The following is a 25,034-nucleotide window of genomic DNA, read 5'->3' as shown; positions in this document are numbered from 1 at the left end:
AGTGTTAGCTGGCAAACCAGAGGTTCAGATCAGTCTGTAGAAGGGTCTCGACCCGAAACGTCACCCATTCCATCTCTCCCGAGATGCTGCCTGACCTGCTGAGTTACTCCAGCATTTTGTGTCTACCTTCAAACCAGAGGTTCTAATAGTTTCAAAGTGCTGGAGTAACTCAGCGGGGCAGGCATCATCTCTGGAGAGGAAGGAACGGGTGGCATTTTGTGTCGAGACCCAGAACGTCATCCATTCCTTCTCTCCACAGATGCTGCCTGTTCCACTGAGTTACTCCAGCCCTTTGTGTCTATGGTCAGTGTCAACCAGCGTCTGCAGTTCCTTCCGATGCACTTGTTTAATCTATTTGTTTAGTTTAGTTTGGAGATACAGGGTGGAAACAGGCCCTTCGGCCCACCGAGTCCGCGCCGACCAGCGATCCCCGCACACTAACGCAAGACAACACACACTAGGGACAATTTACACTTATGACAAGTATACAAACCCAAGCCAATTAACCTACAAACCTGTACATCTTTGGAGTGTGGGAGGAAACCGAAGATCTCGGAGAAAACCCACGCAGGTCACGGGGAGAACGTACAAACTCTGTACAGACAGCGCCCGTAGTCAGGATCGAACCCGGGTCTCTGGCACCGCAAGCACCACAAGGCAGCAACTCTACTGCTGCGCCACCGTGCCGCCCATAATAGTTTAGTTTGGAGATACAGCGTGGAAACAGGTTTCACTAGTTCTATCCAACACACTAGCGGCAGTTTACGGAAGCCAATTAACCTACAAGCATGCACGTCTTTGGAATGTGGGAGGAAACCGGAGCACCCGGAGGAAACCCACGTGGTCACAAGGGGAGCATGCAAACTCCACACAGACAGCACCCGAGGGTAGGATCGAACCTGGGTCTCTGACGCTGTCAGGCGGTAATACTACCACTGCCCCACCGTGCCGCACAGGCCTTGTCCAAACATGTGTCCCATCTGAAGGGACCCAACCCGAAACGTCACCTATCCATGTTCTCCAGAGATGCTGCCTGACCCGCTGAGTTACTCCAGCACTCTGTGTCTTTTTTTGTTTGAACCAGCACCGGCAGTGCCTTGCATCTCATTCGCCATTATCACTTAGGAAGGAAATATTGAAAAAATATTTTTAAATAAATGATTTTTAAAAGTTGGGACTTTGTCACATTTAGCGAGGTACAGTGAAATTCATTTTTGTGTACAGTTCAGTACAAGTATCGCTGCACTTAATCACTTAGATACATCTCAGATAAGCATCTCAACAGTTGCCAACTGTCCCGGATTAGCTGGGACATCCCGTATATTGGGCTAGATTGGTTTGTCCCGTACGGGACCGCCCTTGATCTGTATTAGGCCCAGGGGGCACTCTAAGCCCAGACAGTGTAGGCCCGGACACTGTAGGCCCGGGGGGCACTGTAAGCCCAGACACTGTAGGCCCGGACACTGTAGGCCCGGGGGGCGCTATCGGCCCAGACTGTGTAGGCTAACAGAGTGTGTTTGGGGAGCGGGGCCGAGTGTGTTCGCCGAACGGAGGTTGCGTAGCAACCCCCCTCCCGGCCCAGGCGGCCGCCATTGGTGGAGCGGTAGCACGTGGCCGCTGCCTTGGTGAGGTCACATGGGGCGCGGGCGGTGATGTCACCTTGTCCCTTATTTGGGAGTGAGGAAGTTGGCACGCCTAATCTCAGATACAGTACAAGTGTGTAGCAGTAGTACACTGAGACAGTATACTGAGACAGTATACTGAGACAGTACACAGAGACAGTACACTGAGACAGTACACAGAGACAGTACACTGAGACAGTACACTGAGACAGTACACTGAGACAGTACACTGAGACAGTACACTGAGACAGTACACTGAGACAGTACACAGAGACAGTACACTGAGACAGTACACAGAGACAGTACACAGAGACAGTACACAGAGACAGTACACTGAGACAGTACACTGACACAGTACACTGAGACAGTACACTGAGACAGTACACTGACACAGTATACTGAGACAGTACACTGAGACAGTACACTGACACAGTATACTGAGACAGTACACTGAGACAGTACACTGACACAGTATACTGAGACAGTACACTGAGACAGTACACTGAGACAGTACACAGAGACAGTACACTGAGACAGTACACTGACACAGTACACTGAGACAGTACACTGAGACAGTACACTGAGACACTGAGACAGTACACTGAGACACTGAGACAGTACACAGAGACAGTACACTGAGACAGTACACAGAGACAGTACACTGAGACAGTACACTGAGACAGTACACTGAGACAGTACACAGAGACAGTACACTGAGACACTGAGACAGTACACAGAGACAGTACACTGAGACAGTACACTGAGACAGTACACAGTTTGGCCCCATTTCCAAGTCCCACTTGTTGTAAGTGCAGGGATCTTGACCTGACTATGAAGGCCCGTTGCCATGGTGACGTTGCAGGGTGGGCCTGGCCAGGCGTCGCCGTGGTGTCGTCTGCCGCTGCTCCACCGCTGTAGGCCGCGTCCGGTCCACGCGCTCAGCCTCAGAGCGGCGCCCGATGCAGCTGAGCCCCAGGCTGCTGCAGGGGCTCCAGCGGCCCACTCCCTCCCCCCAGCGGCCCACTCCCCCGCCCAGCGGCCCACTCCCCACTCCCCCCCCCCCCAGCGGCCCACTCCCCCGCCCAGCGGCCCACTCCCCACTCCCCCGCCCAGCGGCCCACTCCCCCGCCCAGCGGCCCACTCCCACGCCCAGCGGCCCACTCCCCACTCCCACGCCCAGCGGCCCACTCCCCACTCCCCCGCCCAGCGGCCCACTCCCCCACCCAGCGGCCCACTCCCCACTCCCCACTCCCCCGCCCAGCGGCCCACTCCCCACTCCCCCGCCCAGCGGCCCACTCCCAACTCCCCACTCCCCCGCCCAGCGGCCCACTCCCCACTCCCCCGCCCAGCGGCCCACTCCCAACTCCCCACTCCCCCACCCAGCGGCCCACTCCCCACTCCCCCGCCCAGCGGCCCACTCCCCACTCCCCCGCCCAGCGGCCCACTCCCCACTCCCCACTCCCCCGCCCAGCGGCCCACTCCCCACTCCCCCACCCAGCGGCCCACTCCCCAATCCCCCGCCCAGCGGCCCACTCCCCAGCCCAACGGCCCACTCCCCGCCCAGCGGCCCACTCCCCGTCCAACGGCCCACTCCCCAGCCCAACGGCCCACTCCCCACACAGCGGCCCACTCCCCACACAGCGGCCCACTCCCCACACAGCGGCCCACTCCCCACTCCCCACTCCCCACTCCCCCCCCCAGCGGCCCACTCACCACCCAGCAGCCCACTCCCCCACACAGCGGCCCACTCCCCACTCCCCACTCCCCACTCCCCACTCCCCACTCCCCACTCCCCACTCCCCACTCCCCACTCCCCACTCCCCTGCCCAGTGGCCCACTCCCCCCCCCAGCGGCCCACTCCCCCACCCAGCGGCCCACTCCCCCCCCCAGCGGCCCACTCCCCACTCCCCCGCCCAGCGGCCCACTCCCCAGCCCAGCGGCCCACTCCCCCGCCCAGTGGCCCACTCCCCCCCCCAGCGGCCCACTCCCCCACCCAGCGGCCCACTCCCCCCCCCAGCGGCCCACTCCCCCACCCAGCGGCCCACTCCCCACTCCCCCCCAGCGGCCCACTCCCCCCCCCAGCGGCCCACTCCACCCCCCAGCGGCCCACTCCCCCCCCCAGCGGCCCACTCCCCCCCCCAGCGGCCCACTCCCCCCCCCCCCAGCGGCCCACTCCCCCCCCAGCGGCCCACTCCCCCCCCCCCCAGCGGCCCACCCCCCCCCCCAGCGGCCCACTCCCCCACCCCCCGCCCAGCGGCCCACTCCCCCACCCAGTGGCCCACTCCCCCGCCCATCGGCCCACTCCCTCCCTCCCTCCCTCCAGCAGCCACTCTGCTCTCCGGCCCTCCGTCCCTCTCCCTCCACTCTGGGCGGGCGAGACGGGGCTCCAGGTAGGTTCCCGGTCCATGGCATGTGACCTCTGTCTGCAGCGGGAGAGCCGGTGCCATTGAAAACTAAGGTGAGACAAAACTTTTTCACCCAGAGAGTTGTGAATTTGTGGAATTCTCGGCCACGGAGGGCAGTGGAGGACAATTCACCGGATGAATTTAAAAGAGAGTTAGATAGAGCTCTAGGGGCTAGTGGAATCAAGGGATATGGGGAGAAGGCAGGCACGGGTTACTGATTGTGGATGATCAGCCATGATCACAATGAATGGCGGTGCTGGCTTGAAGGGCCAAATGGCCTCCTCCTGCACCTGTTTTCTATGTTTCTATGTAATTGTACAACTCTATGGCACAAAGATCTCCGGGGCTTAGTACTCATCCTATGATCTCTCTATTTTGTTCTGTCAGTGATTTCGCTCTTGTATTCTCAGCAATCCCCTGCTTATTTATGCAGTTGCAAATGCTTTTTGCTGACTCAATCATACCCTCTCTTTGCCAGCCCCCAGCCCCAGCGTTGTGTAGTGAGTGATCTTATGCCCATGATGTGCTTAGCAACTGCTTGCACCCTGCAATCCCTCCAGTCTGGAGTATTGTGTACAGTTTTGGTCTCCTAATTTGAGGAAGGACATCCTTGTAATTGAGGCAGTGCAGCGTAGGTTCACGAGATTGATCCCTGGGGTGGCGGGACTGACATACGAGGAAAGATTGAAAAGACTGGGCTTGTATTCACTGGAGTTTAGAAGGATGAGAGGGGATCTTATAGAGACGTATAAAATTATAGAAGGACTGAACAAGCTAGATGCAGGAAAATGTTCCCAATGTTGGGCGAGTCCAGAACCAGGGGCCACAGTCTTAGAATAAAGGGGAGGACATTTAAAACTGAGGTGAGAAGGAACTTTATCACCCAGAGAGTTGTGAATTTGTGGACTTCTCTGCCACAGAGGGCAGTGGAGGTCAAATCATTGGATGGATTTAAGAGAGAGTTAGATAGAGCTCTGGGGGCTGGTGGTATCAAGGGATATGGGGAGAAGGCAGGCACAGGTTACTGATTGTGGATGATCAGCCATGACCACAATGAATGGCGGTGCTGGCTCGCAGGGCTGAATGGCCTCCTTCTGTGCCTATTTTCTATGTTTCTATGACTTCAGCTGAGAGTTGATGAGCTGGAATCTCAGCTTCAGACACTGCACGACTTATCAGGGAGCAGGTGGAATGTTACTCTCACTGTGGGATGTGGGCAGCTCGAGCCAAAACTAAAAAACATACCGGAAGGGTGGCACAGTGGAGTTACAGCCTTACAGCGCCAGAGAACCGGGTTCGATCCTGACTACGGGAGCTGTCTGTGTGGAGATTGCACGTTCTACCTGTGACTGCTTGGGTTTTCTATGAGTGCACTGGTTTCCTCCCACACTCCAAAGATGTGCAGGTTTGTAGGTGAATTGGCTTCTGTCAATTGTCCCTGGTGCGTAGTGTGTAGACAATAGACAATAGGTGCAGGAGGAGGCCATTCGGCCCTTCGAGCCAGCACCGCCATTCAATGTGATCATGGCTGATCACTCTCAATCAGTACCCCGTTCCTGCCTTCTCCCCATACCCCCTGACTCCGCTATCCTTAGGAGCTCTATCTAGCTCTCTCTTGAATGCATTCAGAGAATTGGCCTCCACTGCCTTCTGAGGCAGAGAATTCCACACCTTCACCACTCTCTGACTGAAAAAGTTCTTCCTCATCTCAGTTCTAATTGGCCTACCCCTTATTCTTAAACTGTGGCCCCTTGTTCTGGACTCCCCCAACATTGGGAACATGTTTCCTGCCTCTAACGTGTCCAACCTCTTAATAATCTTATACGTTTCGATAAGATCTCCTCTCATCCTTCTGAATTCCAGTGTATACAAGCCTAGTCGCACCAGTCTTTCAACATATGGCAGTCATAGAAACATAGAAAACATAGAAAATAGTTGCAGGAGTAGGCCATTCGGCCCTTCGAGCCTGCACCGCCATTCAATATGATCATGGCTGATCATCCAACTCAGTAACCTGTACCTGCCTTCTCTCCATACCCTCTGATCCCTTTAGCCACAAGGGCCACATCTAACTCCCTCTTAAATATAGCCAATGAACTGGCCTCAACTACCTTCTGTGGCAGAGAATTCCACAGATTCACCACTCTCTGTGTGAAATAAAAACTTTCTCATCTCGGTCCTAAAAGACTTCCCCCTTATCCTTAAACTGTGACCCCTTGTTCTGGACTTCCCCAACATCGGGAACAATCTTCCTGCATCTAGCCTGTCCAACCCCTTAAGAATTTTGTAAGTTTCTATAAGATCCCCCCTCAATCTTCTAAATTCCAGCGAGTACAAGCCGAGTCTATCCAGTCTTTCTTCATATGAAAGTCCTGCCATCCCAGGAATCAATCTGGTGAACCTTCTCTGTACTCCCTCTATGGCAAGAATGTCTTTCCTCAGATTAGGAGACCAAAACTGTACACAATACTCCAGGTGTGGTCTCACCAATGCCCTGTACAACTGCAGCAGAACCTTCCTGCTCCTATACTCAAATCCCCTTGCTATGAATGCCAACATACCATTCGCTTTCTTCACTGCCTGCTGCACCTGCATGCCTACTTTCAATGACTGGTGTACCACGACACCCAGGTCTCGTTGCATCTCCCCTTCTCCTAATCGGCCACCATTCAGATAATAGTCTGCTTTCCTGTTCTTGCCACATTTATCCACATTATACTGCATCTGACATGCATTTGCCCACTCACCTAACCCATCCAAGTCACGTTGCAGCCTCCTAGCATCCTCCTCACAGCTAACACTGCCCCCCAGCTTCGTGTCATCCGCAAACTTGGAGATGTTGCATTCAATTCCCTCGTCCAAATCAGTCCCGCCATTCCGGGAATTAACCTAGTAAACCTACGCTGCACGCCCTCAATAGCAATTGGAACTAGTGTGAGCGGGAGGTCATTGGTCACTCCAGCAGTATTGTGTCTATCTTCCCAGCTGTTATCAGGGAACTGAACCATCCTACCACATCTAGAGAGCAGTCCTGAACTACTATCTATGTCATTGGTGACCCTCAGAGTATCTTTGATCGGACTTTACTTGCCGTATCTTGCATTAAACGTTATTCACATTATTCCCTTTATCATGTATCTACACTGTGGACGGCTCGATTGTAATCATGTACTGTCTTTCCGCTGACTGGTTAGCACGCAACAAAAGTTTTTCACTGTACCTCGGCACACGTGACAATAAATAAACTAAGACTGAAACCCAAAAACTGATGGGGGTGACATCTAATAGACTGGAATTCCTGCTCGTCTAATGGCCCCATCATGACTGAGGATATCAGATTACTGGAGTTTTACTGTACGGATTTCAAAATTCCCAATTGCATAAGAAACAGCAATAAATAACCAACAAAAGAGAATGATCCCATTAACAATGAGTAAACAAATGTTGTGTTTTGACAGCACTGGTCTGCGCTAATCCCACCTGTCCACGTTTGCCCAATATCCCGCTAACCTTTTGTATCAATGTTCCGGTCCAAATGTCTTTTAAAATACATGTTGTTGTAAAATACATGATTCCCCACCACTGCCGAAACCCGGGATTGAACCAGGGACCTTCAGATCTTCAGTCTAACGCTCTCCCAACTGAGCTATTTCGGCCGGCTTTATGAAATCCATTATCAGTACTAATGAAGGGAGTGAAAAAATAACTAAGGGGTGACAAGATGTAATCAGGAGAAATTAAAATGTAAGATATAGGTTCGGCTGAGGCATTGAACAAATACTTAGTACTTGTCCTCTCTACAGAAGACAATCGATGTGGTGAACGTAGAGAAGAATAAATGATCAAATGACAGTTAGCGTGGTCATAGAGTTATAGTCAGACAGGCCCTTCAGCCCAACTTGCCCATGCCATCCAACATGCCCCATCTACACTAATCCCACCGGTTCGCGTTTGGCCCATCTATATACTAAAACTCTTGTTTGTTTGTTTGTTTGTTTGTTTGTTCCTGAAATACCGCCAAAACGGTACACGGTAGTGCGACAATTTTAGGCCCACCTTACTCATCGTCGTCCCTTTGGTGCTAATGGAAGAAGTTTCATTGAAATTGGTGTTATATTTTTTAAGTTATTCACATTTTAAAGTTTAAATCTATCTCCTAGGGACGGAGGGGGGGGGGTGGAGGGGTGGGGGAGGTGGAGGGAGAGGGGGAGAGGGCAGAGGGAGGAGGGAGTGGGTTGTGGTGGGGGAGGGGAGGGGGAGGGGGGGGCGAGGAGGGGAGGGGAGGGAGGGGGAGGAGGAGGGGTGAGGGAGAGGAGAGGATGCTGCACCAATGCAGGAGAGGTTTGGGCCCAATGGGTCCACTTGGTCTAGTATCCTCTCCATGTTCCGGTCCAAATGTCTTTTAAAATACATGTTGTTGTAAAATACATGATTCCCCCACCACTGCCGAAACCCGGGATTGAACCAGGGACCTTTAGATCTTCAGTCTAACGCTCTCCCAACTGAGCTATTTCGGCCGGCTGTATGAAGTCCATTATTATTCTTCACCAGAGAAATGACAGGGTTCAAACAAGACCACTCCAGTCCTGATTGTCTGTATCCCAGGCCTCTGGTGAAGTGGTGCAGACAGACAGCAGATCGAACACAGAGGAATTAGCCTGACATCCGCAAAATGCTGGACTCTGGCCATTAAGACATGATAAGGCATTTAGAAAACCTGGCTGAGTAAACATGGTTTTTAGAAGGATGAGGGGGGACCTTACCGAATGGTGAAAGGCTTGGATAGAGTGGGTGTGGAGAGGATGTTTCCACCAGTGGGAGAGTCTAGGACCAGAGGCCACAGTCTCAGAATAAAAGGACGTAGCATTAGAAAGGAGTTTGTGTGGAATTTGTTTAGTCAGAGTGTGGTGAATCTGTGGAATTCATTGCCACAGAAGGCTGTGGAGACCTTGGGTAAGTCAATGGGGGGTAAGGAGCAGATTGGCAGATTCTTGACTAGTAAAGGTGTCAGAGCTTAGAGGAGAAGGCAGAAGAGTGGGGTTGAAGGAAGGATATGATTGAATGGTGGAGTAGATCTGTTGGGCCGAATGGCCTAAATCTGCTCCTATAACTTATGAACTGTTGCTGCCCTTTATGTGGCAACTCCTTGCATACCAGGGGTATCCAAATCAAAGAATATCACTGTGGCTTGTCACATGAGACAATAAAATCTCATTCATTCATTCTTCTGCTAAGGTGGGGGAGTCCAGAACCAGGAGCCACAGTCTAAGAATATACGGGAGGCCATTTAAAACTGAGATGAGAAAAAAAAAATTCACCCAGAAAGTTGTGAATTTGTGGAATTCTCTGCCAAAGAGGGCAGTGGAGGCCAATTCAATGGATGAATTTAAAAGAGAGTTAGATAAAGCTCTAGGGGCTAGTGGAATCAAGGGATGTGGGGAGAAGGCAGGCACGGGTTACTGATTGTGGATGATCAGCCATGATCACAATGAATGGCGGTGCTGGCTCGAAGGGCCAAATGGCCTCCTCCTGCATCTATTTTGAATGTTTCTAGGTAAAGAGAGTGAAGATGATTTTGACAGTGAATGAGCGACAAATTAATCAAAGGTTAAAGGAATTATATTGTCGAAAATTATGTATAAATGAAGAGAGTGAAAAAATAACTATAGGGCGAAAAGTTGTAATGAGGAGAAATTAAAATGCAAGATACAGGTTCGACTGAGGCATTGAACAAATACTTAGTACTTGTCCTCTCTACAGAAGACAATCGATGTGGTGAACGTAGAGAAGAATCAATGATCAAATAACAGTTAGCATGGTCATAGAGTTATAGAGTCATACAGGCCCTTCGGCCCAACTTGCCCATGCCATCCAACATGCCCCATCTACACTAGTCCCACCTGTTCGCATTTGGCCCATCTATATACTAAAACTCTCATTTGTTTGTTTGTTTGTTCCTGAACTACAGCCAAAGCGGCAATTTTAGGCCCACCTTACTCACCGTCGTCCCTTTGGTGCTAATGGAAGAAGTTTCATTGAAATTGGTGTTATTTTTTTTAAGTTATTCACATTTTAAAATTTAAATCTATCTCCGAGGGAGGGAAAGGGGAAGGAGGGAGTGGAGGGAGGGAGAGGAGGGAGAATAAGTGGGGTTGAGGGCAATGGATTGGGGGTGGGGAATGGGGAGGAGAAGGGGGAGGTGGAGGGAGAGGGGGAGAGGGCAGAGGGAGGGGGAGGGGGGAGTGGGGGTTGGGGGGGGAAGGGAGGGGAGTGGGAGGGGGAGGGGAGAGGAGGGAGGGGGAAGGGGGATGGGAGAGGGGGGAGGAGGGGAAGGGGGAGTGGGAGGGGGAGAGAGGGGGTAGGGGGGAGGGGAGGAGAGGGTGCTGCACCAATACTGGAGAGGTTTGGGCTCAATGGGTCCACTTGGTCTAGTATCCTCTCCATGTTCCGGTCCAAATGTCTTTTAAAATACATGTTATTGTAAAATACATGATTCCCCCACCACTGCCGAAACCCGGGATTGAACCAGGGACCTTTAGATCTTCAGTCTAACGCTCTCCCAACTGAGCTATTTCGGCCAGCTGTATGACGTCCATTATTATTCTCCACCAGAGAAATGACAGGGTTCAAACAAGACCATTCCAGTCCTGATTGTCTGTATCCCAGGCCTCTGGTGAAGTGGTGCAGAGAGACAGCAGATCGAACACAGAGGAATTAGCCTGACATCCGCAAAATGCTGGACTCTGGCCATTAAGACATAATAAGGCATTTAGAAAACCTGGCTGAGTAAACATGGTTTTTAGAAGGATGAGGGGGGACCTTACCGAAAGGTGAAAGGCTTGGATAGAGTGGATGTGGAGAGGATGTTTCCACCAGTGGGAGAGTCTAGGACCAGAGGCCACAGCCTCAGAATAAAAGGACGTAGCATTAGAAAGGAGTTTGTGTGGAATTTGTTTAGTCAGAGTGTGGTGAATCTGTGGAATTCATTGCCACAGAAGGCTGTGGAGACCTTGGGTAAGTCAATGGGGGGTAAGGAGCAGATTGGCAGATTCTTGACTAGTAAAGGTGTCAGAGCTTAGAGGAGAAGGCAGAAGAGTGGGGTTGAAGGAAGGATATGATTGAATGGTGGAGTAGACCTGATGGGCCGAATGGCCTAAATCTGCTCCTATAACTTATGAACTGTTGCTGCCCTTTATGTGGCAACTCCTTGCATACCAGGGGTATCCAAATCAAAGAATATCACTGTGGCTTGTCACATGAGACAACAAAATCTCATTCATTCATTCTTCTGCTAAGGTGGGGGAGTCCAGAACCAGGAGCCACAGTCTAAGAATATACGGGAGGCCATTTAAAACTGAGATGAGAAAAAAAAAATTCACCCAGAAAGTTGTGAATTTGTGGAATTCTCTGCCAAAGAGGGCAGTGGAGGCCAATTCAATGGATGAATTTAAAAGAGAGTTAGATAAAGCTCTAGGGGCTAGTGGAATCAAGGGATGTGGGGAGAAGGCAGGCACGGGTTACTGATTGTGGATGATCAGCCATGATCACAATGAATGGCGGTGCTGGCTCGAAGGGCCAAATGGCCTCCTCCTGCATCTATTTTGAATGTTTCTAGGTAAAGAGTGTGAAGATGATTTTGACAGTGAATGAGCGACAAATTAATCAAAGGTTAAAGGAATTATATTGTCGAAAATTATGTATAAATGAAGAGAGTGAAAAAATAACTATAGGGCGAAAAGTTGTAATGAGGAGAAATTAAAATGCAAGATACAGGTTCGACTGAGGCATTGAACAAATACTTAGTACTTGTCCTCTCTACAGAAGACAATCGATGTGGTGAACGTAGAGAAGAATCAATGATCAAATAACAGTTAGCGTGGTCATAGAGTTATAGAGTCATACAGGCCCTTCAGCCCAACTTGCCCATGCCATCCAACATGCCCCATCTACACTAGTCCCACCTGTTCGCATTTGGCCCATCTATATACTAAAACTCTCGTTTGTTTGTTTGTTTGTTCCTGAACTACAGCCAAAGCGGTGCACGATAGCGCGACAATTTTAGGCCCACCTTACTCACCGTCGTCCCTTTGGTGCTAATGGAAGAAGTTTCATTGAAATTGGTGTTATTTTTTTTAAGTTATTCACATTTTAAAGTTTAAATCTATCTCCGAGGGAGGGAAAGGGGAAGGAGGGAGTGGAGGGAGGGAGAGGAGGGAGAATAAGTGGGGTTGAGGGCGATGGATTGGGGGTGGGGAATGGGGAGGGGAAGGGGGAGGTGGAGGGAGAGGGGGAGAGGGCAGAGGGAGGGGGAGGGGGGAGTGGGGGTTGGGGGGAGGGGGGAAGGGAGGGGAGTGGGAGGGGGAGGGGAGAGGAGGGAGGGGGGGAAGGGGGAGGGGAGAGGGGGAGGAGGGGAAGGGGGAGTGGGAGGGGGAGAGAGGGGGTAGGGGGGAGGGGAGGAGAGGGTGCTGCACCAATACTGGAGAGGTTTGGGCCCAATGGGTCCACTTGGTCTAGTATCCTATCAATGTTCCGGTCCAAATGTCTTTTAAAATACATGTTATTGTAAAATACATGATTCCCCACCACTGCCGAAACCCGGGATTGAACCAGGGACCTTTAGATCTTCAGTCTAACGCTCTCCCAACTGAGCTATTTTGGCCAGCTGCATGACGTCCATTATTATTCTTCACCGGAGAAATGACAGGGTTCAAACAAGACCACTCCAGTCCTGATTGTCTGTATCCCAGGCCTCTGGTGAAGTGGTGCAGACAGACAGCAGATCGAACACAGAGGAATTAGCCTGACATCCGCAAAATGCTGGACTCCGGCCATTAAGACATGATAAGGCATTTAGAAAACCTGGCTGAGTAAACATGGTTTTTAGAAGGATGAGGGGGGACCTTACCGAAAGGTGAAAGGCTTGGATAGAGTGGATGTGGAGAGGATGTTTACACCAGTGGGAGAGTCTAGGACCAGAGGCCACAGCCTCAGAATAAAAGGACGTAGCATTAGAAAGGAGTTTGTGTGGAATTTGTTTGGTCAGAGTGTGGTGAATCTGTGGAATTCATTGCCACAGAAGGCTGTGGAGGCCTTGGGTAAGTCAATGGGTATTTTTAAGGAGGAGATTGGCAGATTCTTGACTAGTAAAGGTGTCAGAGCTTAGAGGAGAAGGCAGAAGAGTGGGGTTGAAGGAAGGATATGATTGAATGGTGGAGTAGACCTGATGGGCCGAATGGCCTAAATCTGCTCCTATAACTTACGAACTGTTGCCGCCCTTTATGTGGCAACTCCTTGCATACCTTGGGTATCCAAATCAAAGAATATCACTGTGACTTGTCAAATGTGACAATAAAATCTCATTCATTCATTCTTCTGCAAAGGTAAAGAGAGTGAAGATAATTTTGACAGTGAATGATAAGAGAATTATATTTTCGGAAATTATGTAATAACGAAGAGAGTGGAAAAATAACTATGGGGCGAAAAGATGCAATGAGGGAGAAATTAAAATGCAAGATACACACCGATCAGCCAAAACATTATGACCACCTGCCTAATGTGCTGTTGGTCCTCCGTGTGCAGCCCCATACGCAGCATGGTACGATGCACTGTGTATTGTGACACATTCCTCCCGTGACCACCATTAACATTTTCTGTGACTTGTGCCACAGTCGACCTTCTGTCAGTTCGGACCAGATGGGATAGCCTTCGTTGCTCACGCGCATCGATGAGCCTTGGGCGCCCAACACCCTGTCTGTCGCCGGTTTGTGGTATGTCCCTCCTCGGACCACTGTCGGTCGGTACTCACCACTGCTGACCGGGAGCACCCCACAAGCCTTGCCGTTTCAGAGATGCTCTGACCCAGTCGTCTGGCCATAACAATTTGGCCCTTGTCAAAGTCGCTCAAGTCTTTACTCCTGCCCATTTCTCCTGCATCCAACACATCAACTTCAAGAACTGCCTGTTCACTTGCTGCCTAATATATCCCACCCCTTGACAGATGCCATTGTAACAAGATAATCAATGTTATTCACTTCGCCTGTCAGTGGTCATAATGTTTTGGCTGAACGGTGTAGGTTCGGCTGAGGCATTGAACAAATACTTAGTACTTGTCCTCTCTACAGAAGATAATCGATGTGGTAAACGTAGAGAAGAATCAATGATCAAATGACAGTTAGCATGGTCATAGAGTTATAGAGTCATACAGGCCCTTCGGCCCAACTTGCCCATGCCATCCACTAGTCCCACCTGTTCACGTTTGGCCCATCTATATACTAAAACTCTCGTTTGTTTGTTCCTGAACTACGGCCAAAACGGTACATGATAGCACGACAATGTTAGGCCCACCTTACTCACCGTAATGGAAGAAGTTTCATTGAAATCGGTGTTACATTTTTAATCTATCTCCCAGGGAGGGAGGGAGGGGGAGGAGGGAGAATAAGTGGGGTTGAGGGCAATGGAGTGTGCGGGGGAGGGGAATGGGGAGTGGTGGAGGGAGAGGGCGGAGGGAAGGAGGGAGTGGGTTGGGGGAGGGGATGGGAGGGGGAGGGGGTGAGGGGGCTGTACCAATGCAGGAGAGGTTTGGGTCCAACTGGGTCCACTTGGTCTAGTCTCCCCTCCATGTTCCGGTCCAAATGTCTTTTAAAATACATGTTGTTGTAAAATACATGATTCCCCCACCACTGCCGAAACCCGGGATTGAACCAGGGACCTTTAGATCTTCAGTCTAACGCTCTCCCAACTGAGCTATTTCGGCCGGCTGTATGAAGTCCATTATTATTCTCCACCAGAGAAATGACAGGGTTCAAACAAGATCACTCCAGTCCTGATTGTCTGTATCCCAGGCCTCTGGTGAAGTGGTGCAGACAGACCACAGATCGAACACAGAGGAATTAGCCTGACATCTGCCAAATGCTGGACTCCGGCCATTAAGACATAATAAGGCATTTAGAAAACTTGGTTGAGTAGACATGGTTTTATGAAAGGAAAATCCTGTTTGGCAAATCTATCAAGTGCTTTTAGAAGAACACAGATTGCTGGAGTAACTGATGGGGTCAGGCAGCATCTCTGGAGGGTATGGATAAGTGTACGTTTTTTATGTACGGGGTCCTTCTTTGGAAGGTTTTGAAGATTGATCTTCATAAGAACACAAGGAAATAGAGGCAGGAGTAGACCACTCGGCCCCACAAGCCTGTCCCACCATCAATATGATTATAGTTGTTTTTAGACTTTAGAGATAGAGCAAGGAAACAGGCCCTTCGGCCCACCGAGTCCATGCAGACCAGCGATCCCCTACACTAGCACTATCTTTGGATTTAGATTTAGAGATACAGTGCGGAAACAGGCCCTTCGGCCCACCGGGTCCGTGCCGCCCAGCGATCCCCGCACACTAACACTATCCTACACACACTACGGACAATTTTTTTTTTAACATTTGCCCAGCCAATTAACCTACATACCTGCACGTCTTTGGAGTGTGGGAGGAAATCGAAGATCTCGGAGAAAACCCACGCAGGTCACGGGGAGAACGTACAAACTCCGTACAGACGGCGCCCGTAGTCAGGATCGAACCTGAGTCTCCGGCGCTGCATTCGCTGTAAGGCAGCAACCCTACCGCTGCGCCACCGTGACCGCCTTTATCCTGCACACTAGAGACAATTTAAAATTTTCACCAAAGCCAATTAACCTACAAATCTCTGAAGGAAACCAGAGCACCCGGAGAAAACCCACGCGGTCACGGGGAGAACGTATAAACTCCGTACAGAAAGCACCCGTGGTCAGGATTGAAACAGGGTCTCTGGCGCTGTAAGACAGCAACTCTACCGCTGCACCACCATGCCACCAGCTGATTTACGTTGGCCTCAAGTCCTCTTGGGACTTGAAACGTGTTCCCAATGTTGGGGGAGTCCAGAACCAGGGGCCGCAGTTTAAGAATAAGGGGTCGGCCATTTAGAATGGAGATGAGGGAAAACTTTTTCACCCAGAGAGTTGTGAATCTGTGGAATTCCCTGCCTCAGAAGGCAGTGGAGGCCAATTCTCTGGAAGCTTTCAAGAGAGAGCTGGATAGAGCTCTTAAGGATAGCGGAGTCAGGGGGTATGGGGAGAAGGCAGGAACGGGGTACTGATTGAGAATCATCAGCCATGATCACATTGAATGGCGGTGCTGGCTCGAAGGGCCGAATGGCCTCCTCCTGCACCTTTTGTCTATAGTTTTCTGTGCCAGTTCCCCGTCACCCTTAATTCGATAGTCTTTCAAATGGATATCTATCTCCACCTTAGCGGGTCAGGCAGCATCTCTGGAGAGAAGGAATGGGTGACGTTTTGGGTCGAGACCCTTCTTCAGACTGGTGTCAGGGGGGCGGGTCCTGCCCCCCTCCCCTGACATCAGTCTGAAGAAGGGTCTCGACCCGAAACGTCACCCATTCCTTCTCTCCAGCGATGCTGCCTGACCCGCTGAGTTACTCCAGCATTATGTGTCTACCTTCGATTTAAACCAGCATCTGCAGTTTTTTTCCCAACCTATCTATCTCCACCTTAATGGTCTGGTCTCACCCACCCTTGCAGGCAGCCAATCCCGGAGATATGCTGTCCTTTGTCAAACTTTCTCCTCACCTCTGTTTTTAATGACCGGGCCCTTTACGTTTCAGTTATGCCCCCCCCCCTGTTTGCAACTCTCCCACTAGTGAAATCATCTCAACACCGATGCTAATCGGTCTATTGTCTATTGTCTATTGTCTAAGAGGCCCCCTTAGGATCCTATTTATTTGTATAATATCACCACCCATTCTTATAGACTCCAAGGAATATGGTCCCAAGTTGCCTAGCCTCAATTGATGGGAAAACCCTCTCATCCTATGAATATAGAAACATAGTAAATAGGTGCAGGAGGAGGCATTTCGGCCCTTCGAGCCAGCACCGCCATTCATTGTGCTCATGGCTGATCATCCACAATCAATAACCCGTGTCTCCCCATACCCCTTGATTCCACTAGCCCCTTGAGCTCTATCTAACTCTCTCTTAAATCCATCCAGTGACTTGGCCTCTACTGCCCTCTGTGGCAGAGAATTCCACAAATTCCCAACTCTCTGGGTGAAAAAGTTCCTTCTCAGTTTTAAATGGCCTCCCCTTTATTCTAAGACTGTGGCCCCTGGTTCTGGACTCCCCCAACATTGGGAACATTTTTCCTGCATCTAGCTTGTCCAGTCCTTTTATGATTTTATGCGTCTCTATAAGATCCCCCCTCATCCTTCTAAATTCCAGTGAATACAAGCCCTGGCTTTCCAATCTTTCCTCATCTGACAGTCCCGCCATCCCGGGGATTAACCTGGTGACCCTACGCTGCACTGCCTCAGTTAGTATTCTTGATTAGTACGGGTGTCAGAGGTTATGGGGAGAAGGCCGGAGAATGGGGTTAGGAGGAAGAGATAGATCAGCCATGATTGAATGGCAGAGTAGATGGGCCGAATGGCCGAATTCTACTCCTATCACTATGACCATACATCATTACACAAACCCACTGATAACAACCCTGGACTTCCAGGATCTCGGGGGTAGAATGAATCCTCAATAGGATTGTGCTATAGTTAATCGACAATTTAGTGTCTTAGATAATTTGGCGATTTTGTATTATGGTTGTGGAACCACAGTTTTAGTTTGTAAATATTATTTTGCCTCGTAATTGAATAAATTATTTTTGATATATAAAACAAAACCTTCCCTGCTGGTGATCAATACCTCCAACACTCTGTCGTTTACCTGTAAATGCATGTTAGCTTAGTCAGCCTGGACAAATCATTCCCTTTTATCCCTGAACGATATTGAGGGCAACTCTCAGTACAAATCCTAAATGATCAAATTTATCCATCCCCAGCCAAGTATAATTACCTGGGTATTATGGTCGAAATAATCTGTAAGTGTGTATTGAACTTGGGCTAGTATTTTGTGTGTCTTTTGCAATTTGAAAAGTATTATCTTTGGGTGCTGGGCAAAATCGTGAGGATTTATCTAAAGCTGTGCTCGACAATATCATCTCGACTCATCCCTGCTGCAGTTAATTTGAAACTGGATGGATGAAAGGGGATGATAAATCTGCTGTAGCCCAGGAGGAGGCCATTCAGCCCATCAAGTCAATGTACAGTGTACAGTTCAGAAATCCCATCAGAAAGCCAATTAACCTGCAAGTCTGAATGCATTCAAGAGAGAGCTAGATTCTGAATGCATTCAAGAGAGAGCTAGATAGAGCTCTTAAGGATAGCGGAGTCAGGGGGTATGGGGAGAAGGCAGGAACGGGGTACTGATTGAGAATGATCAGCCATGATCACATTGAATGGTCGTGCTGGCCCCCTGACTCCACTATCCTTAAGAGCTCTATCTAGCTCATTCTTGAATGCATTCAGAGAATTGGCCTCCACTGCCTTCTGAGGCAGAGAATTCCACAGATTCACAACTCTCTGACTGAAAAAGTTTTTCCTCATCTCTAAATGGCCTACCCCTTATTCTTAAACTGTGGCCCCTGGTTCTGGACTCCCCCAACATTGGGAACATGTTTCCTGCCTCTAACGTGTCCAACCCCTTAATAATCTTATATGTTTCGATAAGATCTCCTCTCATCCTTCTAAATTCCAGTGTATACAAGCCTAGTCGCTCCAGTCGTTCAACATACGGCAGTCCCGCCATTCCGGGAATTAACCTAGTGAACCTACGCTGCACGCCCTCAATAGCAGGTTTGTGGGTTAATTAGCAAGCTGTAAGTGTAATGTGTAAATTGTCTCTAGTGTGTGTAGGATATCGCTGGTCGGCACGGACTCAGTGGGCCGAAGGGCCTCATTTCACGCTGTATCTCCAAACTAAACTAAAAATATGCCAAACGAGGTACACTGGCCGCCAGAGAAAGAGACACTAGGAGAGGACAACCTCAAGAGAACAGAGACTTTCTGTTGCTCATTTGTACCTGTGATGACAACTTAAGTCAACGTGGGATAGTTTATGCGCAGGAAGGAACTACAGATGCTGGTTTAAACCGAAGATAAACACAAAAACCTAGAGTAACTCAGCGGGTCATAGAAACATAGACATAGAAACATAGAAAATAGGTGCAGGAGTAGGCCATTCGGCCCTTCAAGCCTGCACCGCCATTCAATATGATCATGGCTGATCATCCAGCTCAGTAGCCTGTACCTGCCTTCTCTCCATACCCCCTGATCCCTTTAGCCACAAGGGCCACATCTAACTCCCTCTTAAATATAGCCAATGAACTGGCCTCAACTACTTTCTGTGGCAGAGAATTCCACAGACTCACCACTCTCTGTGTGAAGAAATGTTTTCTCATCTCGGTCTTAAAAGACTTCCCCCTTATCCTTAAGCTGTGACCCCTGGTTCTGGACTTCCCCAACATCGGAAACAATCTTCCCACATCTAGCCTCTCCAACCCCTTAAGAATTTTATATGTTTCTATAAGATCCCCCCTCAGTCTTCTAAATTCCAGCGAGTGCAAGCCCAGTCAGACAACATCTCCGTAGAACAGGAACAGGGGACATTTCGGGTCGAGACCCTTCTCCAGAACCAATAGTTAATTTAGTTTAAGTTATTATTGTCACGTGTACCGAGGTACAGTGAAAAGCTTTTGTTGCGTGCTAACCAGTCAGCGGAAAGACGATACATGATTACAATCGAGCCGTCCACAGTGTACATGATAAAGGGAATAACGTTTAGTGCAAGATAAAGTCGAGTAAAGTCCGATTAAGGATGGTCCAAGGGTCACCAATGAGGTAGATGGTAGTTCAGCACTGTGCTCTGGTTGTGGTGGGATGGTTCAGTTGCCTGATTACAGCTGGGAAGAAACTCCCTGAATCTGGAGGTGCGCGTTTTCACACTTCTACACCTTCTGCCCGATGGGAGAGGGGAGAAGAGGGAATGGCCGGGGCGAGACTCATTCTTAATTATGCACATCAGGCAAAATGTATAGAAGTGTGAAAACGCACACCTCCAGATTCAGGGACAGTTTCTTCCCAGCTGTTATCAGGCAACTGAACCATCCTACCACAGCCAGAGAGCGGTCCTGAGCTACTATCGACCTCATTGGTGACCCTCGGACTATCTTTGATCGGACTTCACTGGCTTTACCTTGCAATAAACATTATTCCCTTATCATGAATCTACACACTGTAAATGGATCGATTGTAATTATGTATTGCCTTTCTGCTGACTGGATAGCAACAAAAGCTTTTCACTGTACCTCACTACACGTGACAATAAACTCAACTCAACTGACCTGTTCTTTGCCAAATATTGCATCAATTCTTCAATCCTCTGAGTTAACAGGTCTGTTCAGAGTATGTTTGAAACTCCGTGTGGATAACATCAACTCCACTGCCCTCATCTACCCTCTCCACTCCTCCCCTCTATTCCAGGCTGTCTGTGGAGCCGCATTGCCATCTGCTGTTGGAAGAGTGTATCGACATAGACATCACGTGACAATTTTAAGACTGATAGTTTCGTTTAGGGCTAAAGGTACTTACTACGGGTGCTGTCTGTACGGAGTTTGTACGTTCACCCCGTGACCTGCGTGGGTTTTCTCCGAGATCTTCGGTTTCCTCCCACACTCCAAAGACGTACAGGTTTGTAGGTTAATTGGCTGTGTATAAATGTAAATTGTCCCTAGGGTGTGTAGGATAGTGGTAGTGTGCGGGGATCACTGGTGGGCCGAAAGGCCTGTTTGCGTGCTATATCTCTAAACTAAACTAAACAATAGTCAATAGACAATAGACAATAGGTGCAGGAGGAGGCCATTCGGCCCTTCGAGCCAGCACCACCATTCAATATGATCATGGCAGATCATTCTCAATCAGTACCCCGTTCCTGCCCTCTCCCCATACCCCCTGACTCCGCTATCCTTAAGAGCTCTATCCAGCTCTCTCTTGAATGCATTCAGAGAATTGGCCTCCACTGCCTTCTGAGGCAGAGAATTCCACAGATTTACAAATCTCGGACTGAAAAGGTTTTTCCTCATCTCCGTTCTAAATGGCCTACCCCTTATTCTTAAACTGTGGCCCCTGGTTCTGGACTCCCCCAACATTGGGAACATGTTTCCTGCCTCTAACGTGTCCAACCCTTTAATAATCTTATATGTTTCAATAAGATCCCCTCTCATCCTTCTAAATTCCAGTGTATACAAGCCTAGTCGCTCCAGTCTTTCAACATATGATAGTCCCGCCATTCCGGGAATTAACCTAGTAAACGCCCTCAATAGCAAGAATATCCTTCCTCAAATTTGGAGACCAAAACTGCACACAGTACTCCAGTTGTGGTCTCACTAGGGCCCTGTACAACTGCAGAAGGGCCTCTTTGCTCCTATACTCAACTCCTCTTGTTATGAAGGCCAACATTCCATTGGCTTTCTTCACTGCCTGTTGTACCTGCATGCTTCCTTTCAGCGACTGATGCACTAGGACACCCAGATCTCGTAGTACGTCCCTTTTTCCTAACTTGACACCATTCAGATAATAATCTGCCTTCCTATTCTTACCACCAAAGTGGATAACCTCACACTTATCCACATTAAACTGCATCTGCCATGTATCTGCCCACTCACACAACCTGTCCAAGTCACCCTGCAACCTCATAGCATCATCCTCACAGCTCACACTGTCACCCAGCTTTGTATCATCTGCAAATTTGCTAATGGTAACTGAACTAAACTACAGCATGGAAACAGACCATTCAGCCTACAATGTTTGGGCCGAACATGATGCCAGGTAAATCTAATCTCATCTGCCGTTGCATGATCCATACCCCTCTATTCCCTGCTCTTCCATCTGCCTATATAAATGCCTCTTAAACACCACCATCGTCTCTGCCTCCACCAGCACCCCAGGCAATGGGTTCCAGTCCCCCACCACTCTCTGTGTACAAAACCTGCCCCGCACATCTATATACTAAAACTCTCGTTTGTTTATTTGTTTGTTCCTGAACTGCAGCCAAATCGGTACACGACAGCGTGACAAGTTTAGGCCCACCTTACTCACCGTCGTCCCTTTGGTGCGAATGGAAGACGTTTCATTGAAATCGGAGTTATATTTTTAAAGCTATTCACATTTTCTGTGTCTCACAACTGCTGTGAGACTGCACAACCAGCACTGCTCCCAGCAGACGAGTCAACAATAACAGCTAAGAACACACAGAAAACTGATGACAACTTATGTATCTTTTATTTATAATGAATGCTCTCTTGCTATCCACTTTGCTGCTGTAACACTGTAAATTTCCCCAGTGAGGGACGAATAAAGAAATATATTATTATTATTTTTTAAGTTTAAATCTATCTCCTAAGGAGGGAGGGAGGGGGAGGGAGGATAAGGGGGGGTTGAGGGGGATGGTGTGGGGGGGAGGGGAAGGGGGGGAGGGGGATGGGAGGGGATAAGGGAGGGAGGAGGGAGGAGGGAGGGGAGGAGGGAGGGGAGGGGAGGAGGGAAGGGGAGGAGGGAGGGAGTGGGATAGGGGGAGGGGAGGAGGGAGGGAGGGGAAGGGGGTGGAGGGGAGGAGGGAAAGGGGAGGGGGGGAGGGGGGGAGAGGGGGAAGAGGGGAGGGGTGGAGAGAGTGCTGCCCCAATGCACGTGAGGTTTAGGCCCAACGGGTCCACTTGGTCTAGTTTCCATTAACCTTCCCCCCTCTCACTTTACAGCTAAGCCCCCTAGTGTTGGACATCTCCAGATCTGGGGAAAAGGTTCTGACTGTCTACCATATCTGTACCCTTCATCATTTTATATACTTCCGCCAGGTCTCCCCTCAACTGACATGCCAGAGGAAACAGTCCACATTTATCCAACTTGTAGGCTGTCAGTGGATATTTTTAAGGTGGAGATTGAAAAATTCTTGATTAGATTTTTTAGATTTTTTTTTTAGATTTAGAGATACAGCACGGAAACAGGCCCTTCGGCCCACTGGGTCCGCGCCGCCCAGCGATCCTCGCACACTAACACTATCCTACACCCACTAGGGATAATTTTTACATTTGCCCAGCCAATTAACCTACATACCTGTGCGTCTTTGGAGTGTGGGAGGGAACCGAATATCTCGGAGAAAACCCACGCAGGTCACGGGGAGAACGTACAAACTCCGTACAGACGGCGCCCGTAGTCAGGATCGAACCTGAGTCTCCGGCGCTGCATTCGCTATAAGGCAGCAACTCTACCGCTGCGCCACCGTGCCGCACGGTGAATAGGGCAGGAGAATAGGGCTAAGAGGGAAAGATAGATCAACCATGATTGGATAGCAGAGTAGACTTAATGGGCCGAATGGCCTAATTCTGCTCCTACAACCTAGGAACAGGAATTCTGGGGATCTTATAGAAACGTATAGAATTGTAAAAAGACTGGACAAGCTAGATGCAGGAAAAATGTTCTCGATGTTGGGGGAGTCCAGAACCAGGGGGCCACACAGTCTAGGAGGCCATTTAAAACTGAGATGAGAAAAAAACTTCTTCACCCAGAGAGTTGCGAATTTGTGGAATTCTCTGCCACAGAGGGCAGTGGAGGCCAAATCACTGGATAGATTTAAGAGAGAGTTAGATAGAGCTCTAGGGGCTAGTGGAATCAAGGTATATGGGGAGAAGGCAGGCACGGGTTACTGATTGTGGATGATCAGCCATGATCACAATGAATGGCGGTGTTGGCTCGAAGGGCCAAATGGCCTCCTCCTGCACCTATTTTATATGTTTATATGTTTCTATGAATGTGGCTGAAACCTATAATACAGGGAGCATTCTGGTAAACCTCCTCTGCAACCTCTCCAAAGCCTCCACATTCTTCCTGTAAAGGAGACCACAACTGCACTCAATAGTCCAAATGTGGCCTCACCAGAGTCTTATACAGCTGCATCATGGATTTTACATTGGAGACACTCACTGCCTGTGGTTTTTGTGCCTTGTTCCCACATGGGACGCAGGTCATAGAGTCATAGAGTGACACAGTGTGGAAACAGGCCCTTCGGCCCAACTTCTCCAACATGTCCCATCGACACTAGTCCCACCTGCCAGCATTTGGTCCACATCCCTCCAAACCTGTCCTATCCATGTACCTGTCTAACTGCTTCTTAAATGTTGGGATAGTCCCAGCCTCAACTACCTCCTCTGGCAACTTGTTCCATACACCCACCACCCTTTGTGTGGAAATCTTACCCCTCAGATTCCTATTAAATCTTTTTCCCTTCACCGTAAACCTGTGTCCTCTGGTCCTCGATTTGCCTACTCTTGGCAAGAGACTCTGTGCATCTACTCGATCTATTCCTCTCGTGATCTTACACACCTCTATAAGATCACCCCTCATCCTCCTGCGCTCCAAGGAATAGAGTCCCAGCCGACTCAACCTCTGTCTATAGCTCAGACCCTCTAGTCTGGCAACATCCTGGTAAAAAGGTGTGTCCTGTGGAACCACATCTCCTGAAGGTGTCTCTGGCTACCAACGTAAGATCTCGGAGATTGAAAGGTGGTGGGGGAGAGTCACTATGAAGTACCATGGTATTTCTAGATCGTACATTCACAGAGCTGGCCACCTCAGAGCTTCAGAGTTTACAACAGAGTTTACAACAGAGTTGGGCCGCACGGTGGCGCAGCGGTAGAGTTGCCGCCTTACAGCGCTTTCAGCGCCGGTGACCCGGGTTCCATCCCGACTACGGGCGCCGTCTGTACGGAGTTTGTACGTTCTCCCCGTGACCTGCGTGGGTTTTCTCCGAGATCTTCGGTTTCCTCCCACACTCCAAAGACGCACAGGTATGTAGGTTAATTGGCTTGATAAATGTAACAATTGTCCCAGTGGGTGTAGGATAGTGTTAGTGTGCGGGGATCGCTGGTTGGCGCGGACCCGGTGGGCCAAAGGGCCTGTTTCCGCGCTGTATCTCTAAACTAAAAACTAAAAAGACTTGCAAGAACACAATGGAGTCTTCCTTCCCCCGACACCAAGGCAACACTGATAGCCATGACATTATCTGCACCAGACACAGGTAGACGAGGCCCAGT

At 49.6% G+C, this 25,034-nt stretch overlaps 5 non-coding genes across 5 annotated transcripts; all 5 read right to left on the bottom strand.

Annotated features, from left to right (window-relative positions):
- Positions 1-7,610: 7,610 nt before the first annotated feature.
- Positions 7,611-7,683, bottom strand: trnaf-gaa (transfer RNA phenylalanine (anticodon GAA)). Its single transcript has one exon. It is a non-coding gene; the product is annotated as a tRNA-Phe (tRNA).
- A 788-nt stretch (positions 7,684-8,471) lies between these two features.
- trnaf-gaa (transfer RNA phenylalanine (anticodon GAA)) lies at positions 8,472-8,544 on the bottom strand. The gene has a single exon. It is a non-coding gene; the product is annotated as a tRNA-Phe (tRNA).
- Positions 8,545-10,532: 1,988 nt separating this feature from the next.
- Positions 10,533-10,605, bottom strand: trnaf-gaa (transfer RNA phenylalanine (anticodon GAA)). The gene has a single exon. It is a non-coding gene; the product is annotated as a tRNA-Phe (tRNA).
- A 2,008-nt stretch (positions 10,606-12,613) lies between these two features.
- Positions 12,614-12,686, bottom strand: trnaf-gaa (transfer RNA phenylalanine (anticodon GAA)). Its single transcript has one exon. It is a non-coding gene; the product is annotated as a tRNA-Phe (tRNA).
- A 2,021-nt stretch (positions 12,687-14,707) lies between these two features.
- On the bottom strand, positions 14,708-14,780 carry trnaf-gaa (transfer RNA phenylalanine (anticodon GAA)). The gene has a single exon. It is a non-coding gene; the product is annotated as a tRNA-Phe (tRNA).
- Between the last annotated feature and the right edge of the window lie 10,254 nt (positions 14,781-25,034).

Source organism: Rhinoraja longicauda, chromosome 38 (assembly GCF_053455715.1).
Source record: "Rhinoraja longicauda isolate Sanriku21f chromosome 38, sRhiLon1.1, whole genome shotgun sequence".
Classification (NCBI taxonomy): domain Eukaryota; kingdom Metazoa; phylum Chordata; class Chondrichthyes; order Rajiformes; family Arhynchobatidae; genus Rhinoraja; species Rhinoraja longicauda.
This window is presented reverse-complemented; position numbering and strand designations above follow the sequence as displayed.